At 57.1% G+C, this 5,000-nt stretch overlaps 7 non-coding genes across 7 annotated transcripts; all 7 read right to left on the reverse strand.

Annotated features, from left to right (window-relative positions):
- Window positions 1–5: 5 nt before the first annotated feature.
- LOC140412479 (5S ribosomal RNA) lies at window positions 6–124 on the reverse strand. The gene has a single exon (XR_011941672.1). It is a non-coding gene; the product is annotated as a 5S ribosomal RNA (ribosomal RNA).
- Window positions 125–814: 690 nt separating this feature from the next.
- LOC140412480 (5S ribosomal RNA) lies at window positions 815–933 on the reverse strand. Its single transcript, XR_011941673.1, has one exon. It is a non-coding gene; the product is annotated as a 5S ribosomal RNA (ribosomal RNA).
- A 694-nt stretch (window positions 934–1,627) lies between these two features.
- On the reverse strand, window positions 1,628–1,746 carry LOC140412482 (5S ribosomal RNA). The gene has a single exon (XR_011941675.1). It is a non-coding gene; the product is annotated as a 5S ribosomal RNA (ribosomal RNA).
- A 694-nt stretch (window positions 1,747–2,440) lies between these two features.
- On the reverse strand, window positions 2,441–2,559 carry LOC140412483 (5S ribosomal RNA). The gene has a single exon (XR_011941676.1). It is a non-coding gene; the product is annotated as a 5S ribosomal RNA (ribosomal RNA).
- A 690-nt stretch (window positions 2,560–3,249) lies between these two features.
- LOC140412485 (5S ribosomal RNA) lies at window positions 3,250–3,368 on the reverse strand. The gene has a single exon (XR_011941677.1). It is a non-coding gene; the product is annotated as a 5S ribosomal RNA (ribosomal RNA).
- A 694-nt stretch (window positions 3,369–4,062) lies between these two features.
- LOC140412486 (5S ribosomal RNA) lies at window positions 4,063–4,181 on the reverse strand. The gene has a single exon (XR_011941678.1). It is a non-coding gene; the product is annotated as a 5S ribosomal RNA (ribosomal RNA).
- Window positions 4,182–4,871: 690 nt separating this feature from the next.
- On the reverse strand, window positions 4,872–4,990 carry LOC140412487 (5S ribosomal RNA). Its single transcript, XR_011941679.1, has one exon. It is a non-coding gene; the product is annotated as a 5S ribosomal RNA (ribosomal RNA).
- Window positions 4,991–5,000: the final 10 nt, after the last annotated feature.

The following is a 5,000-nucleotide window of genomic DNA, read 5'->3' on the forward strand; positions in this document are numbered from 1 at the left end:
GCAAAAGCCTACTGCACCTGGTATTCCCAGGCGGTCTCCCATCCAAGTACTAACCAGGCCTGAGTCTGCTTAGCTTCCGAGATCAGACGAGATCGGGCGTTTTCAGACTAGTATGGCCGTAGGCATCTGCAGCACCGTCTTCTCGCCTATTCAAGCTGGCCACCCTAGCACCCTCGCCACTTCTTCTTTCCGGTTGTTTTCAATTTTTTCTCTCTCTTTTTCTACTTCTACTTCTACTTCTCCTCCTCTTTCTCTCCTTCTCCTGCTAATTCTAGCCTATATGCCTGATACTCGCTCCCCTTCATGCCGTCCCCACCTAGCTCTCTTTTTTCTTCTCCACCTCCCCAAGGAAAACTGCAAGCCCCGCCCACCTCACACCAGCCTGCCGCCTGCACGCTGCTGCCTTTCCACATTGCAACGCTGCGCACTTCTCTCAGCACAGCCAGCACAAGGGTCAGGCAGGCAATGCAAGCCAGCTCTCTCTTCCTTCGCTTTCCACACCAGCCCCAATGCCACAACTTGCATTCATGCGGCGCCTTCAGGCTAGGAGAACGTCCTGCCGACACACTGGCTTGCGGCCACATGGGCCAGCTGGCGGGCCCATCAAAGTGCAGCACGCCAAGGCACCCAACCGTGCTGCGTTGCAAAGGCCCGGCAAAGCTGCAGCAGCTGAATGGCCCGACCAAGCCGCCTGCCTGAGTTGAGCCCGCAGGCAAGTGTTGGGAGGAATGGCGAGGACGCAGAGAGCAGCAAAAGGTTGGCCTGCCTCTGGTGTGGAGAGTGCTTGGCGTGAGCAGTCACTGCTGGCCGCAAAAGCCTACTGCACCTGGTATTCCCAGGCGGTCTCCCATCCAAGTACTAACCAGGCCTGAGTCTGCTTAGCTTCCGAGATCAGACGAGATCGGGCGTTTTCAGACTAGTATGGCCGTAGGCATCTGCAGCACCGTCTTCTCGCCTATTCAAGCTGGCCACCCTAGCACCCTCGCCACTTCTTCTTTCCGGTTGTTTTCAATTTTTTCTCTCTCTTTTTCTACTTCTACTTCTACTTCTCCTCCTCTTTCTCTCCTTCTCCTGCTAATTCTAGCCTATATGCCTGATACTCGCTCCCCTTCATGCCGTCCCCACCGAGCTCTCTTTTTTCTTCTCCACCTCCCCAAGGAAAACTGCAAGCCCCGCCCACCTCACACCAGCCTGCCGCCTGCACGCTGCTGCCTTTCCACATTGCAACGCTGCGCACTTCTCTCAGCACAGCCAGCACAAGGGTCAGGCAGGCAATGCAAGCCAGCTCTCTCTTCCTTCGCTTTCCACACCAGCCCCAATGCCACAACTTGCATTCATGCGGCGCCTTCAGGCTAGGAGAGAGAACGTCCTGCCGACACACTGGCTTGCGGCCACACGGGCCAGCTGGCGTGCCCATCAAAGTGCAGCACGCCAAGGCACACAACCGTGCTGCGTTGCAAAGGCCCGGCAAAGCTGCAGCAGCTGAATGGCCCGACCAAGCCGCCTGCCTGAGTTGAGCCCGCAGGCAAGTGTTGGGAGGAATGGCGAGGACGCAGAGAGCAGCAAAAGGTTGGCCTGCCTCTGGTGTGGAGAGTGCTTGGCGTGAGCAGTCTCTGCTGGCCGCAAAAGCCTACTGCACCTGGTATTCCCAGGCGGTCTCCCATCCAAGTACTAACCAGGCCTGAGTCTGCTTAGCTTCCGAGATCAGACGAGATCGGGCGTTTTCAGACTAGTATGGCCGTAGGCATCTGCAGCACCGTCTTCTCGCCTATTCAAGCTGGCCACCCTAGCACCCTCGCCACTTCTTCTTTCCGGTTGTTTTCAGTTTTTTCTCTCTCTTTTTCTACTTCTACTTCTACTTCTCCTCCTCTTTCTCTCCTTCTCCTGCTAATTCTAGCCTATATGCCTGATACTCGCTCCCCTTCATGCCATCCCCACCGAGCTCTCTTTTTTCTTCTCCACCTCCTCAAGGAAAACTGCAAGCCCCGCCTACCTCACACCAGCCTGCCGCCTGCACGCTGCTGCCTTTCCACATTGCAACGCTGCGCACTTCTCTCAGCACAGCCAGCACAAGGGTCAGGCAGGCAATGCAAGCCAGCTCTCTCTTCCTTCGCTTTCCACACCAGCCCCAATGCCACAACTTGCATTCATGCGGCGCCTTCAGGCTAGGAGAGAGAACGTCCTGCCGACACACTGGCTTGCGGCCACACGGGCCAGCTGGCGTGCCCATCAAAGTGCAGCACGCCAAGGCACACAACCGTGCTGCGTTGCAAAGGCCCGGCAAAGCTGCAGCAGCTGAATGGCCCGACCAAGCCGCCTGCCTGAGTTGAGCCCGCAGGCAAGTGTTGGGAGGAATGGCGAGGACGCAGAGAGCAGCAAAAGGTTGGCCTGCCTCTGGTGTGGAGAGTGCTTGGCGTGAGCAGTCACTGCTGGCCGCAAAAGCCTACTGCACCTGGTATTCCCAGGCGGTCTCCCATCCAAGTACTAACCAGGCCTGAGTCTGCTTAGCTTCCGAGATCAGACGAGATCGGGCGTTTTCAGACTAGTATGGCCGTAGGCATCTGCAGCACCGTCTTCTCGCCTATTCAAGCTGGCCACCCTAGCACCCTCGCCACTTCTTCTTTCCGGTTGTTTTCAATTTTTTCTCTCTCTTTTTCTACTTCTACTTCTACTTCTCCTCCTCTTTCTCTCCTTCTCCTGCTAATTCTAGCCTATATGCCTGATACTCGCTCCCCTTCATGCCGTCCCCACCTAGCTCTCTTTTTTCTTCTCCACCTCCCCAAGGAAAACTGCAAGCCCCGCCCACCTCACACCAGCCTGCCGCCTGCACGCTGCTGCCTTTCCACATTGCAACGCTGCGCACTTCTCTCAGCACAGCCAGCACAAGGGTCAGGCAGGCAATGCAAGCCAGCTCTCTCTTCCTTCGCTTTCCACACCAGCCCCAATGCCACAACTTGCATTCATGCGGCGCCTTCAGGCTAGGAGAACGTCCTGCCGACACACTGGCTTGCGGCCACATGGGCCAGCTGGCGGGCCCATCAAAGTGCAGCACGCCAAGGCACCCAACCGTGCTGCGTTGCAAAGGCCCGGCAAAGCTGCAGCAGCTGAATGGCCCGACCAAGCCGCCTGCCTGAGTTGAGCCCGCAGGCAAGTGTTGGGAGGAATGGCGAGGACGCAGAGAGCAGCAAAAGGTTGGCCTGCCTCTGGTGTGGAGAGTGCTTGGCGTGAGCAGTCACTGCTGGCCGCAAAAGCCTACTGCACCTGGTATTCCCAGGCGGTCTCCCATCCAAGTACTAACCAGGCCTGAGTCTGCTTAGCTTCCGAGATCAGACGAGATCGGGCGTTTTCAGACTAGTATGGCCGTAGGCATCTGCAGCACCGTCTTCTCGCCTATTCAAGCTGGCCACCCTAGCACCCTCGCCACTTCTTCTTTCCGGTTGTTTTCAATTTTTTCTCTCTCTTTTTCTACTTCTACTTCTACTTCTCCTCCTCTTTCTCTCCTTCTCCTGCTAATTCTAGCCTATATGCCTGATACTCGCTCCCCTTCATGCCATCCCCACCGAGCTCTCTTTTTTCTTCTCCACCTCCTCAAGGAAAACTGCAAGCCCCGTCTACCTCACACCAGCCTGCCGCCTGCACGCTGCTGCCTTTCCACATTGCAACGCTGCGCACTTCTCTCAGCACAGCCAGCACAAGGGTCAGGCAGGCAATGCAAGCCAGCTCTCTCTTCCTTCGCTTTCCACACCAGCCCCAATGCCACAACTTGCATTCATGCGGCGCCTTCAGGCTAGGAGAGAGAACGTCCTGCCGACACACTGGCTTGCGGCCACACGGGCCAGCTGGCGTGCCCATCAAAGTGCAGCACGCCAAGGCACACAACCGTGCTGCGTTGCAAAGGCCCGGCAAAGCTGCAGCAGCTGAATGGCCCGACCAAGCCGCCTGCCTGAGTTGAGCCCGCAGGCAAGTGTTGGGAGGAATGGCGAGGACGCAGAGAGCAGCAAAAGGTTGGCCTGCCTCTGGTGTGGAGAGTGCTTGGCGTGAGCAGTCACTGCTGGCCGCAAAAGCCTACTGCACCTGGTATTCCCAGGCGGTCTCCCATCCAAGTACTAACCAGGCCTGAGTCTGCTTAGCTTCCGAGATCAGACGAGATCGGGCGTTTTCAGACTAGTATGGCCGTAGGCATCTGCAGCACCGTCTTCTCGCCTATTCAAGCTGGCCACCCTAGCACCCTCGCCACTTCTTCTTTCCGGTTGTTTTCAATTTTTTCTCTCTCTTTTTCTACTTCTACTTCTACTTCTCCTCCTCTTTCTCTCCTTCTCCTGCTAATTCTAGCCTATATGCCTGATACTCGCTCCCCTTCATGCCGTCCCCACCTAGCTCTCTTTTTTCTTCTCCACCTCCCCAAGGAAAACTGCAAGCCCCGCCCACCTCACACCAGCCTGCCGCCTGCACGCTGCTGCCTTTCCACATTGCAACGCTGCACACTTCTCTCAGCACAGCCAGCACAAGGGTCAGGCAGGCAATGCAAGCCAGCTCTCTCTTCCTTCGCTTTCCACACCAGCCCCAATGCCACAACTTGCATTCATGCGGCGCCTTCAGGCTAGGAGAACGTCCTGCCGACACACTGGCTTGCGGCCACACGGGCCAGCTGGCGGGCCCATCAAAGTGCAGCACGCCAAGGCACCCAACCGTGCTGCGTTGCAAAGGCCCGGCAAAGCTGCAGCAGCTGAATGGCCCGACCAAGCCGCCTGCCTGAGTTGAGCCCGCAGGCAAGTGTTGGGAGGAATGGCGAGGACGCAGAGAGCAGCAAAAGGTTGGCCTGCCTCTGGTGTGGAGAGTGCTTGGCGTGAGCAGTCACTGCTGGCCGCAAAAGCCTACTGCACCTGGTATTCCCAGGCGGTCTCCCATCCAAGTACTAACCAGGCCTGAGTCTGCTTAGCTTCCGAGATCAGACGAGATCGGGCGTTTTCAGACTAGTATGGCCGTAGGCATCTGCAGCA

Source organism: Scyliorhinus torazame, chromosome 4 (genome assembly GCF_047496885.1).
Source record: "Scyliorhinus torazame isolate Kashiwa2021f chromosome 4, sScyTor2.1, whole genome shotgun sequence".
NCBI classification, from domain to species: domain Eukaryota; kingdom Metazoa; phylum Chordata; class Chondrichthyes; order Carcharhiniformes; family Scyliorhinidae; genus Scyliorhinus; species Scyliorhinus torazame.